At 43.8% G+C, this 14,260-nt stretch overlaps 1 long non-coding RNA gene across 1 annotated transcript in view; it reads left to right on the top strand.

Annotated features, from left to right (window-relative positions):
• The window catches only part of LOC308590931, a 100,312-nt gene that overhangs the window by 42,260 nt on the left and 43,792 nt on the right, over positions 1-14,260 (top strand). The window contains exon 3 of the long non-coding RNA XR_014009940.1: positions 13,520-13,687. This is a non-coding gene — a long non-coding RNA (uncharacterized lncRNA). The remainder of the gene's footprint in view (positions 1-13,519; positions 13,688-14,260) is intronic.

Here is a 14,260-nt window from a genome sequence, read left to right as displayed (position 1 = left end):
GGACAACAATCCCACCAGCCAGCCCTGAATTACCAGTTTACAAAATGAAGAGCAGGGCCTGATGCTGGAAGACAGTATTAACTTGGGGCTCTTCCAAATGACCAGTTTCTCAAGCATTCAACCCAATTTTGTGTGTGTGTGGAAGATATGCAATGTCTCTGTCAGGGATGAATAAAGACCTTTAGAGGCCCTAAGCACTGAAAGAGGGACGCGGGTGGCACTGTGGATAAAACCTCAGCGCCTAGGACTTGCCGATCTCATGGTCGGCGATTCGAATCCCCGCGGCGGGGTGCGCTCCCGTCGTTCGGTCCCAGCGCCTGCCAACCTAGCAGTTCAAAAGCACCCCCGGGTGCAAGTAGATAAATAGGGACCGCTTACCAACGGGAAGGTAAACGGTGTTCCGTGTGCTGCGCTGGCTCACCAGATGCAGCTTGTCACGCTGGCCACGTGACCCAGAAGTGTCTCCGGACAGCGCTGGCTCCCGGCCTCTAGAGTGAGATGAGCGCACAACCCTAGAGTCTGTCAAGACTGGCCCGTACGGGCAGGGGTACCTTTACCTTTACCTTTAAGCACTGAAAGGGTGATGGTGTTCCCCAAATCTAATTCCAAACAAAACACCACTAAACCATAAAATCATAATTTAAAAATAAAGAAAAACATATATTTATTGCAACACATGACAGTATCTGATTTCCTTAAACTATTTTGATCTATGATAGTAGGATCCTCCTTCATCACTGGTTTAGGTGGGGATAAGTAATAAAAACAGAACAGAAAAATGTGGCAACAGGGTGGAGTGAAGGAGGTTTAACCAAGTTATTATTTGCCCCCCACGATGATTACTTTGATGCTTATTTAAAAATACATCAAATGTAATTTTTTTTAATAATAAAAAAATCTTTTTCTTTCTTTCTGCTGCCCCTGCTTTGCTGGTGCCCTAAGTATGTGCTTAATAATACTAATAATTATATTATTTTTATGCCACCTGTCTGACTGGGTTGCCCCAGCCACTCTACGCAGTTTCCAGTCTGCTGATTGGGTAATCCAGCGCTGATCACTGACTGTTCATTGGCCATTCTATGGCCCAATTTGAATGTCACAGCAAGCCAGTGTATGGATTTACTGTGACTGTCCAAACTAGTTCCCAGAGAGGGTAAACCTTGGGTACAGGTGCCAGGGGCTGAACCTGCGACTTGGCTCCCAAACCCCTTCCGTGAACAGAAAGTGCTTAGATCCAGTGGAGGTTTCTATGAACGGAAGTGAGGAGGAGACCATTCTGAACCATTCACACTTCTCTCTGCAAACCTGCACCTCACCATGCCACTTGAATATCATAAAGACAAGTGAAACCTGCAACAAAATGTTGCAGTACATTCTGCCTCCTAAAGAGACTGCTCCTCCTAGCCAGTCATTCTTTACAAACAGGGAATTCCACTCCCCCTCTGATATGTCAGCATTATGTTTGCGCTCTTAATTCTTATTATTAAAAAAAACCCTTTTGTTCCCCCTGCGCTTACTGATAGCTCCTGCTTTCTTCTCGTTTGATCTGTTTTCACTACAATTCAAGCGGCACTCACTGCCTGAGTTTTCTGTGAGAAGGAATGGTGCTCCTTTAACATCCTCCAACCTCAGTTCTTGCACCCAGTCACAACAGCTCATCTTCAGGAGTGCAGGTGGTTGGCCTATCCTGACTTTTGAAGCAGCAATCAGCATTTATGTGACCTTTTTAGGCTTGTGGAAACATAGGGGGAGTTTTAGCCAGGCTGTCCAAGAGTTTTAGCCAGGCTGTCCAATAAACGTGACAGCCATGAACCCTAAAGGTCATGTGAAAGTGGAATGAAACACAAGCTGGGTTTTTAAAAAGAAAGAAAAGGTGTTTAAACATGTTGTGAAGGCATTTGTTTATCTGTGGCTACTGACCAAGCAGCTAAGAACGGAGCCTTTGACTAGGGTTTCCATATTTCAAAAAGTGGAAAATCTGAAATCTGGGCACAAGAGTTGTTGAGCTCTTTTTGTAATTTCTAAAAAGAAGAAGTTTTTGAGCTATTTTTAAGGAAATTTGTCAAAATCTAGACATGGGTTGCCATAGGTCCGGATTTTCCAAAAAAATTCAGCAATTTCCACCTGGATACTGCTTCCAACTGCTGTACTCTGGCTATGTCCGGGAAATTCTGGACTTATGGCAACCCTACATTTAAAGAACATGGCTTTCCCCCAAAGCATCCTGGGAACTGTAGTTCGGCCATCACAGAGCTACAATTCCTAACCCCCTTAACAGACTACAGTTTCCAGGGTTCCTTAGGGGAAAGCCATGTGCTTTAAATACATGGTGTAAACATGACAGCTTTCTTGGGGTATCTGCTTAGCTGTTGTCAGAGACAGATAATTAACTAGATGGGCCCCTGAAGTGATCCATCAATACATATTACACGTTTTTATGGTGGTCCAAAATGCACCAGTGTACATTCCCATATAAATCTTCACGTTCATCTTAATTTTCCTCCTGTGTTTTGCAGTCCTCCTAAAGCAATGAAGAATTGCTAAGGATGGGCAGATTCCTGCTGCATGTCAGGATCTAACAATACCTTTGGGACTCCAGAAGCAAGCTTGTGGCTTTGGTAATGTGATATACGAGATCACGATGGCAATTAAGCCCCCTCCTATTACTGCAGACTCTAGAGTTTTTCCTTTTGGTTCCCATGATGAGGCCATAAACGTTGCTCATATCCCGCTAGTCAAGCCCTCCCTTTTAATACCTGTTGCTGTTTAAATTTTGCACGTCAAGTGTATTGTACGACACAACTGAAACGCACATAAATAATTAAGAAGCGCACCAGCTTGAAAAAAAGAACGGTAAAACCTACACCGTTTATTCTCCCAATTGCTTGAGCTCATTTGATCATGAGGGACAGAGAGGGAGAGACCAGGATGCTCTAAAAGATCTCACATTTTCCATCAGCTGAACCAAATCCTCCTTTGATCTGTTAATCCCAAATTTATAAGGTTAGGAGATAAGCAAGCGTAACCAAATTCCTTTTTCTTTTTTGTATACCTAATAGTCTATGAATCAAGGCAAACATAATAAGCTTCTTTGCTATGTTCCCCACCCCCCTTTTAACCTCTTCTTGCTGAATAATTCAAGGTCTGCATTTCAGGGTCTTTTTTTTTTTTTACTAAAAAAAGAAAGAAACTCCAACTGTACATGCAAGCGCTTTTCCATGTGAGGAGCTATTTCTCTCCCTCCCCCAACTTTTTTTTTTTTGCATTCCTTCAATTTGCATTCATAATATTTTGATTTTGTATTTCTGACACAGTGGCTGACTAGCTTACTCTCCTTTGTGGGGGTGGGGGGGAGGGAGAGCAGGAGTTCCCTAGTTTCTTTGAAGTCCTGTGGAGGAGAAGGCCTCTTTTGTCCAGGAAAGCCTCAAGGCAGATCTTAGGTTAGTGAGGAAGCCAGAGGTTTGAGGCTAGTTAAATGTCACCCAAATGGCTCTCTTTATGTATTGAAATATCAGTCTTCTCCTCTTAGAGGAAAATGAATCGCATTACCACTGAAGGAGGCATGTCTTTGTTGGAGGAGACTGCTTGTCTACTGCTTAACAAGAAGCTTTTAATTCTCCCTCCACACACACTTTTATAGGTTTCTGGTCAACCCAACCGTGGTTGCGCCATGTTAGAACTCCAAGACAAGAGTGTTGTTTGGGTGAGGTAACAGAGCACAGACTCATAGCATTGTAGAGTTGGAAGGAACTACAAGGGCCATCTAGTCCAACCCCCTGCAATGCAGGAATCCTTTGCCCAAGGTGGAGTTTGAACCCATGGCCCTGAGATTAAGAATCTCATGCTCTATCAACTGAGCTAAGAAGAACCAGGCGTTAGCTATTGGGATCGTTCCCAGACCATCTATTTATTGAGTATTCATCCTGAGCATTTGCAGAACATTTGCAGGGAGGTTAGATGGTGCTATGTATTGATTGTTCATTCTGATTCTGTGTGTGGAGGTTATATGACTGTTGCATCAAGCAGTCGTTATCCCACACTTTCCAGTGCATTTCTCTGTCACTGCAAAATGTCCAGTTCTTGTTTTCTCGTTTGGAGCAGGGGTTCTCAAACAGGGAGGTAGCAATTGCGTAGCAATTTTAACCTCCCCCACCCCAAAAAATAAATAAATCTCGAAGCCACATGCTTTCCTATTGCACACACATCTTGTACTTGGTTTAACTCAGAGAACATTTCTATCTATGCTTCTCTGGCCATAGAGGTTTCTGCAGCACTCGGCCAATCCTAATCCAGAACTATTGCTATGGCAAAGAGCCCCACCCCTCCTGTGTGTCTCTAATCAGAAAAAAAACATTTGAATGATCAGACTGCCTGAAAGACAGCCCTACTATGAAGGCTTCTACTACATCTCTTGTTATGAGGCTAACCAGCAGCCCCAGTATTGACCTAAGAGGGCTGCCTTGAAGGGGCAATCTGAGCATGCTCTGAGCTGTTTCCTACAGCCCTACCTCCAAGTATGTTCTTTGTAGCTCAGCAGGAGAAGCTATGCTGACAGCATGTGATATCTTTGCTGAAACATCTGCACTGGCTGCCCATATGCCACCAGGCCAAATTCAAGGCTCTTCTGTTAACACACAAAGCCCTGAACAATTTCAGTCCAGGGTATCTTCAGGAAGGGCCTGAGCTATTCCATCCCTGCTCAGTCACAGAGGTTATCCAGAGGAGCGTTGTTAGTTGTCCCCTGTGTCACAGAGGCCCAACTGGCCTCAACTAGACATCAGTCACTGATTGTTGCCAGCCCCATGCTGTGAGACTTCTGGCAGAGATTCTGCAGGCACCCTCACTTTTGACTTTTATCTGTCTCTTGAAGACCTCTTCATGCCAACAGGCCTATGCAACCATTTAAATTTCCCCGATTAGCCACTTATTTTAATGATTACTTGGTATTTTATGTTTCATTGTACTTGTATACATTGTCGTATACCGCCATGGCTTTTTTTCAGCCAGAACTCGCCAGAACCCAGTTCCAGAACCTCTCAGGTGGGCGCTGTTATCATTATAAGAGAACAAGGGAGGCGTACATGGTGAGTTCCAACATCTCTTTCTCTAGAAAAATAACGCTGTGTACCTTGATATTTATGTGAGTTGGTCGCACGTACATATTTTTTTATAAATAAATAAAACTATTTTTCTCTAGTTGCATTTGCCTGCCCTGTTACATGTGATGCTAAAGGTTTGGACTCCTTGGCAAAAGGATGGTATAAAATGTAATAAATTGCAAATTAATTAAAGCAGCAGAATCAAACTGTCCAGACAAACCAAAACTATTTTAATGGGCAGAGACAGGACGATGTCATCTCCCCTTGAAACAGGATGATGACCTTCCCTTTGCTCTTAGAAGGGACATTTTCAATGTGATCTTATACACCCTTGTACTCAGATCACACCCATACGGTACATCTAAAACACATTTAAAACTTCCTGGAAATTGTGGTTTGTTAAGGGTTCCAGGAACTGTATCTCTGTGAGAGGTAAACTACAGTTCCCGTGTGCTATAAATGTGCTTTTAAATGGTGTGGATGTGACTTCAGAAGTAAAGTCCCATTGAATTCAGTGGGGCTCATTCACAGGGAAGTGGAAATAGGATTGCAGCGTTATATGTAAATCAACCTCCCCACCTTTTCCTCTGAGGCACCTTGGCATGGGGAGAATCATGTGCCATTACGGGATACCAGTTCTAGGGTCTTTGTTATTCGTATGAAAAACAAAATATTTGATTTGAAGTAGAAAGTGAAATCTCAGAAGGGGTGTGGGAGTGTGTAGCTTTGATGGTGTCCCTTTAATTGTGTGCTGGAGAATATGAAGGCAAAGCTAAGGTAGCCTTCTGTTGGTCAATCAATAACAGGGGTAATATAATAGAAAACAAAAATACTTTTATCTCTAGAAACCAGCCTCAAATCTATTCTGGATCAAAGTAACAAGAGTATCTAGTGTCTGTTAAAATGTCCCAAGAAAGAACAGTCAGGCAGCTTCTTTCTTTGGTTTTTTGCATATCACACAAATCTATTCTTGGCATGCTTTAATTCCATAGAAAATACACATGCCTTAGTTAACAGTCAGGCCACCAAGAAAAGAAAGGAAAAGACTCTAACATTGTCACATGTCTTTGCTTTATGCTGGGCTCAAAAGCTTTTAAAGAGCAATTTTAGAACAGCACACACAGTGTATGGAATAAATTTGCTTTTGCTCTCATTAGAAGTTAAATTTATCCTCCAAGAAACTGGCCTTTGTGCTGGGTGCAGATGACAGCTGGTGGGGTGGGAGCTTCCTTCAAGCTAGACACATAAGGAAATTTGAACAAGAATGAGAAGACTAATTGTCCTACTTAGCCAGAATCAGCATTTGTCATTGAGAGAGCCTTTGCAGAACACCAGTGTTTCAAAAGTACCACATCCTCCTCTGTGAACCTGTCCCACCAGTTGACATCTAAATCCCTGAACAATTGGCCTTCAAAGCCATGTGTGTGGTGTGTGGTCAGGAGATCAGAGGGGCAGCTTCTACCCATCTAAGCCAGCTGAGAGTCAGCCCTACCACTAGACTGTCATGAGCCACAGGGATTTCCACCACTGAGGAAGGGTGATGGCGCAAGCAAAGGGAGGTCAGTAGTTCCTGATTCTCAGGGCAAGACAAGGCAAGAGTCAGCACCTGGGAAGGAGATTAAAACTGTGCTCCTGCACCAAGGCAAAACATCCAAAGTGTCTCAGCAAGTTCTTGGAGAAACTGGCTGAGTTTTATGGCAGGGCTAGGTAGTTCTTGAGAACACAAGAGTCCTGCTTCATCAGGCCAAAGGTCCATCTAGTCCAGCATTCCGGTCCCACAGTGGCCAATCAGATATCTAGGGCACACCCAGAAGTGGGACATGAGCACAATAGTCATCTCTCACTCATGAATCCTAAGCAACAGGTATTCAGAGGCACATGACTTCTGATATATTGACCAATATATTGACCAGTAGCCACTGGCTACTGGTTTGCTTCAAGCTTTGTTTCGAGAGAAGGAATGGTTGTGTGTGAAGGGAGGAATGAGCATGTGAACACAAGGTCCTTTGTCACTCATTTATGTAAAGGAAAAGCATGGTTTGACATAACATCTAAACTGCTCCACTGTGTTGATCCAGGACCATAGGCTGTGTAGACATTACTGCTTTCTCTGGCTCCAGCGCACTTCCTACCACTGGTGTTTAAAGTCAAGTACACATGACATTAGCCACAATCCATTTGTATCCCAAGCTACTGCTCTATAAGGAAAGGTTACAGCGTTTGGGACTTTTTCGTTTAGAGAAAAGGCGAGCAAGAGGTGACACGATAGGACTTTGTAAAATTATGCATGGCATGGAGAGAGAAATTTCCCACCGCCCCATAACACTAGAACTCGTGGACATCCAAAGAAGTTGAATGTTGGGAGATTCAGGGGAGGTGAAAGAAAGGACTTCTTCCCACCCAGTGCCCCAGGAGGCAGTGATGACTTTAAAAGGATTAGACAAATTGATTAGACAGTTGGAGCCAGCAATGCTTCTGAATACTAGTTGCTAGAAACTACAGGAGAGGAAAGTGCTCTTATGCTCAGATCCTGCTCACTGGTTTCTCACAGGCATCTGGTTGACCAATGGGAGAACAGGATGCTGGACTAGATGGGCCATTGGTCTGATCCAAAGGCTCTTCTTATGTCCTTGTGGTGCAAAAAAGGCCCTAGTCACTGTCATGGACCACCTGAAAGAAGCTTGCAGACCCTGTGGAAGGCAGTCCATTAGGGCAAGCGGGACACTTCCTCACCATCCTCAGTCTTGGGTCCTCCAAGCCCAGCTGCCTTCTTATTTACAACAAGTCCAATGAGGTGGCACTGCCTGTCAACTTCCTCCTCCACAGACTCTTCCTCGCTCCTGCAGAGCTCAACAGGAAGGACAAAAGTAGAATTAGATGGCTCCACCAGTCATTGACTCTCTGGCTCCACCTACTGTTAGCCTCCACACCTTCTGCCCCACCAGTTCCAATGGGCACCAGCCACCACTGCCAGCTGACCATACTTGGGGAATCTCTGGTCTATGGTTTTTCCCATTGTTTTGTTCCTAACCTTTTAATTGGATAAGCTGCATTTGAAGCTGGAGGGAGATCTGCTGTTTGCAAAACCTCCTACGTATCTTAGGTATTCTTTGCCTGTGAGTGAATAAGGGTATAGACTAAGGTTACCAGATTTTTTTCAATGAATCTGGGGACACTTTTCAACTTCGGTAGGAATGATAGGATTTTGTATGGGACTAATTTGTAAATCTGGGGACTGTCCCCGGGAAACGGGGACTTCTGGTAACCTTAGTATATAGACTATGGGAGAAAATCACTTCCATACCACTTTACTGAAGTGTTATTTGGATTCAGGAAGGGCTTGCTGAAAGATAAGTCGCCCTTTGGTATGTAGCAATGTATTGCTCCCCCCCCCCCATTTGCTGACTATTTCCCCCGCGTTTGCATTATGCAAATTGTCCCTGTCCCCCTCTTCTTCTCCCACACAGCGTGAGATGGGATTGGTTCTCTCTATTCAACAAAAGTGGCTGGGAATAGATGCTTCTATCTATATCGGATGCCTGTGCCTTGGCACTCAAACACAGAAAGAAAACAATATCGGTCTGCCCGTAGGAGGCTGAATTTGTAAATATACATTAGTTTGGAAGTAGAATGAGAGATGATAAAATATTCAGAAAGTAGCTTGCACAGCCAGGGAGCAGATTAATGATTCTGCACAGGGGATATAAGTATATGTGATACGCACCATAAAATATAGATTTGGAACTGGTAACTGGGAAGATGCGGCACTGAAAGGCTGATCGGCTGCTGTCTGTAAAACACACACACGACTTTCTGTGAGGTTTGTGAGCAGCAGATTTCCCCCTCCCCCTGATGATGCAAACTTAAGAGCCACAGCTGCATGGGGGATAGGTCATAGCTCAGTGGTCCAAGGTTCAATCCGTGGCTTTTCCAGGTAGGTTGGAAATATTCCTTGTCTGAAACCCTGGACAGCTGCTGGCAAGTAAGTGTAGACCAGGGATACCCAGTGTGGTGCCCTCCAGACGTTATTGGATGCCAACTTCCATCAGCCCAAGCCACCATGGCCAATGGTCAGGGTTAATGGGAGCTATACCACAGTGACATCTGGAGGATGCTGTATTGTCTACTCCTGAGATACAAACTTCTGAGTTAGATGGACCAGGAGAAGACAACTTCGTGTGTGTGTGTGTGTGTGTGTGTGTGTGTGTGTGTGTTTGCTTTTTTAACTACATAGGCAGGTGCGCCCCTTGATCAGAATGTTATTATACAATTGCACTGAAATGCAATGTTTAACATCTATTTTTTATTATCATTAATTTTTAAAATATGGAGGAAAGCACACGATTACATACTGAACCATATCAATATTATTTTCATTATGCTGCTGAACCTTCAGTATTGGGAATATGCAGCATGAAATTTAACCGAGACGCTGTCAGCATTTGACATCAGTAATGAAATGTCATATATTTCTCTTAAGATAACTAAATAAAAAGTGGGGGGTTTCCCCCAATTTTGAGGTGTTCAGTTTTAAGCACTTTAGCTATCTATATTCTGTGATTTTTCTGTGAAAGAATGTTGTTGTTGTTTAGTCATTTAGTCGTGTCTGACTCATCGTGACCCCATGGACCAGCGCGCGCCAGGCACTCCTGTCTTCCACTGCTTCTCGCAGTTTGGTCAAACTTGTGCTGGTAGCTTCGAGAACACTGTCCAACCATCTCGTCCTCTGTCATCCCCTTCTCCTTGTGCCCTCCATCTTTCCCAACATCAGGGTCTTTTCCAGGGAGTCTTCTCTTCTCATGAGGTGGCCAAAGTATTGGAGTCTCAGCTTCAGGATCTGTCCTTCCAGTGAGCACTCAGGGCTGATTTCCTTAAGAATGGATAGGTTTGATCTTCTTGCAGTCCATGGGACTCTCAAGAGTCTCCAGTGGAGTCTACTAATTAATTCCAGAATTAGGCATTGTGATGGTTTTATTATCATTTTCCTTTTCTCGCTTTTTTTTTTAAAACGTGTTTCTAATACTAGTACTCAGGCTCATAGATAATAGGTTAGAAACTTGGAGGTAGAATTTGGTTCGGAAAACATAGGGTAGTTCAAAATGAGCCTTGATTGCTCCAAAAGTTCTTTTGGAAGAAAATAAATGCAAATTAATTTAATTTGCCCAGTTTATCCCGTGTGTATGGATAATGGCTGAATGTCTCCCTGCTATGTACAAGGCCTGAAGAAAGAAAGTGAAAACTTCCCTATGCCTTTCTCCTCAAATTACCGGTATACACTGTTTTTGTTCAGCTTTCCTCAATAAAGCATTATCAGGTTTTCTTTGCTCTCTGAACTCCACCTGCATAATTTAAGTCACTTTGCTAACAACACTGACAACAGATCATTGGTATCTTAATGATCTGTTGGTATCCTATGTATAAGCATGCATTATGATGGTAGCCATGATAATATGACAGCAACAATTGCAGATAACAATGGCTCTCAAAGTGAACCATTCACAGTGGGATCAAGTGTTAAACAGGGTTGTGTTATTGCCCCAACTCTATTCATTATTTTCATTGCCATGATCCTACACTTGGTTGAAGGGAAACTCCCCACCGGAGTAGAAATCATATATTGAACAGATGGAAAGCTCTTCAATCTGAGCAGGTTGAAAGCAAAGAGTAAGGCTACTGTAACTTCCGTCATAGAGCTTCAGTATGCTGATGACAACGTAGTGTGTGCACGCTCAGAGGATGACCTCCAAACCATCCTAAATATCTTTGCAGAAGCTTACAAAAAGCTTGGACTATCACTCAACATCCAAAAAAACAAAGTGCTGCACCAACAAGTACAAAATAACCCCTCTGCAGTGCCACAAATCCAACTCAATGGTGTAACGTTGGAAAATGTCAATCACTTCTCCTACCTAGGCTGTTATCTTTCCACTAGGACCAACATTCATGATGAAATCCAGCCTCGGCTGACCTCTGAAAGTGCGGCTTTCTCTCGAGTGAAGTGCAGAGTGTTTGAGGACCAGGACATTCGCAGGGAAACCAAAATGCTTGTTTACAAAGCTATTGTACTACCAACCTTACTATATGCTTGTGAAACATGGACCACTTATAAATGCCATCTCCAACTCCTCAAAAGATTCCATCAACAGTGTCTCCGAAAAATTTTACACATCAGTTGGGAAGACAGGCGAACTATTATCAGTGTACTGGAAGAAGCAAAGATCATGATTCTTCAACATCAACTTTGTTAGACTGGTCATGTTGTGCGGATGCCTGATGATCGTCTTCCAAAGCAACTACTCTATTCCGAATTTTAAAATGGAAAGCGTAATGCTGGTGGTCAACAAAAGAGGTTTAAAGACTCTCTCAAGGCAAATCTAAAAAAATGTAGTATAAACACTGACAACTGGGAAGCACTGGCCTGTGAGCGCTCCAGTTGGAGAACAGCCTTTACCAAAGGTGTCATGGGCTTTGAAGACACTCGAACTCAGAACACAAGGGAGAAATGTGCTAGGAGGAAGGCATGCTTGGCAAATCCACACCGTGATCAGCTCCTGCCAATGTCCCCACTGTGGAAGGACTTGTGGATCCAGAATTGGCCTCCACAGTCACTTACGGACTCATTGTTAAAACCGTGTTTATGGAAGACAATCTTACTTGGCTACGAGTGATCGCCAAAGAAGAAGAAGAAGATGTAGGAAGTGGTCAGGAAGAGCAACTTTCTATATGTGATGGCCTTGGACTCGGGCTCGGACTTGGAACCAGAGGCGTCTTAGTCTGCACCGGATCCTTTGCCTCAGGCATCATCGGAACCAAGTCTGGGGCTTGATCCTGAAGAGTCCCAGTCTGCACAGGTTCCACCTGCAACAAACATCAGCTGGGCCGAGTCAGGGGCCTGAGCCTGCCCTGGCTCCAGATGCGGGAATTACCTCGTTGCCTTCAGCTGGGCCATCACTTACAGCTGCTCCAGGGGTCAGGGGAGGCTGAGGCGGCTCCTGGGTCCAGTAACCCAACAATGTCTCCCGAACTGCAGAGACTAAGGTCTGAGAGAAGGTGAGACCCGAGTACTCGCAGGAGGAGTGCTCGCCTTCAGGCGAAACAGGGAGGTGAGTCGCCGGGGGATCAGGACCGGCCGTTACCCTGACAAAGATAAAAGGCTGACGGACCCCAACCCAGGTTGCGGGAGCAACATTGCTGTATGTCAGATCTTGTACCTGCCCTTGCCTGGTTTCCTGCCTCAGCCCTGTCGGACTGACTCCTAGCAGAACCTCCGGATTCTGGACTGGTCCTGGACCGTGTTTCAAGGGTTACCCCCGGGCCCAGCACACTATAGTTTTGATTGAGTTCTATGAATTTTATTCTGCTAGCTCTTTCGCTGCCATAAATTTATGCTGGTAAGGGAGGGGAGACTTTGCCCTGACATAGTATAGAATCTGAAATAAACTGGTTACCAAATTGATGCTCCTGCACCAGACCCCCAGAATTGCAGTTTTCGTCATCATCCCCCCATGCCTAACACTTATGCCTTAGCTAAAACAGCATAGGAGTTTTCACTTCCCCAAAGATATGTGATCGTAACTTCCTTCCAGCAGAATAACTTGGGAGTTAATGGTGGTGTAAGGGGTTTAGTAGCATTTCTAACTTCATCCAGCTGGTGTAACACAAAGACAGGACGGCGTTGTAAATCTGATTTCAAAGCTATTCTTTCTCCACTAAGAATTTTAGGAGCTGCAGTTATTTGGGAGGAAGCTAGGGATTTATAACAGAAATCTCAGTTCCCTTCAAAATGGAAATATTACAGAAATACCATGATAGTTACCATAAATTGGATACAAGCCCCTGAGGGTTTGCAGTGTAGGGATGCCCTGGGTTTGGTGGTGGTGGGGATAAGAAGCTACATGACCCAAATTCCCCATATGTGTCTGCAGGTGGCAACGCTGCCTTGAAACGCATCACCAGCTTTTCTCTTGATCGCTGTTCTCTTTGAGATTTGAGCGCTCCACTTCTCCAAAGCCAGACCATAGCTCAGTGGTAGAGCACATACGTACTTTGAGTGCAGATGGACCCAGGTTCAATCCCAAGCAGCATCTCCATGTGAGGAGAGGGGCAGACAATCCTTTGAAACCCTGGAGGCTGTGGACAGCCCTCAGGTAGATGGACCAGGAATCTGACTCAGTAGAAAGAAGGCAGTTTTCTATGTGGGCCACCCTCTCCCCACCCAAAATAATCCATGCAAATCTGAATTACTGGATTCACACTAAGTCAGGGACAGTGTTCTGTTAGAAGGAGGAGAAATCAAATTGTTCCCAAATAAAAGCCCTGCTGAGTAACATACACATTTTTAATGGCTTCTTATCAATCTCCTTCATTCCGTATACAAACAGCAAAAAAGAAGACAGGATTAAAAGATTAGATTTGTCAAGTTGTGTTTTTTTTTTAATGTCTTTCAGCTTCTGCGTTATTAAACCCAAGCCACTGACCACATAGCTGGGCTTCTCTTCATTTGACAAGAAAGGAGGATTTCTTCATGCCTGCAATTGATTTCCACACTTCAAATCAAAGATTATTCAATCTTCCTCTAGAAATCTGATGTATGTTTTACAGGCTTTTCTTTTTCTTTAAAAAAGAAAAAGTCCTTTACCCTAATTATACCATTGCATGTCACAATTATCACTTGACTTCAGCAAAACCCTTCGGCAGGGGGAGTATATTGAGGCCCGAAGGCCAAATATAAACATTTTAGTAAGGAAAGAAATAAGAATGTGAGGGGCGGTAATTATAAATTAGTGTTTTTAAGGGGGGGCAGGTTTAGCACTTTTAAAAACAAACCAAAAAGCTGCTGATGCACATGCAAGAAAAGTGGGGGGGGGGACTCCATGTACCAAGATTATAAAGTTCAGTGCAAGCTTCTTAATACCACATGATTTTATGATTTTCTCTTTCCTAGTCCCAGGTTAGTTAACATCTTCACGGTTTTTTCTCTTTAACTCTCCCCATGTCAGCTAGTGCAAACCAAATTTCTCTTTCTCTCCACCTCCCTTTGTCTCCTGTATTTTTTAAGATGGTGAGTCTGTGGTGGGAATGGGCAAACACAACATTTTCACCTTTTTCTCAGTTTTTCATTTTGCCCACCTTAAATTAAGTTCTCTATATTTCCACATCGG

Source organism: Podarcis bocagei, assembly GCF_964188305.1.
Source record: "Podarcis bocagei genome assembly, chromosome: 7".
Classification (NCBI taxonomy): Eukaryota; Metazoa; Chordata; class Lepidosauria; order Squamata; family Lacertidae; genus Podarcis; species Podarcis bocagei.
Note: the sequence above shows the minus strand (reverse complement) of the source record. Positions and strands in the feature narration are given on the sequence as shown.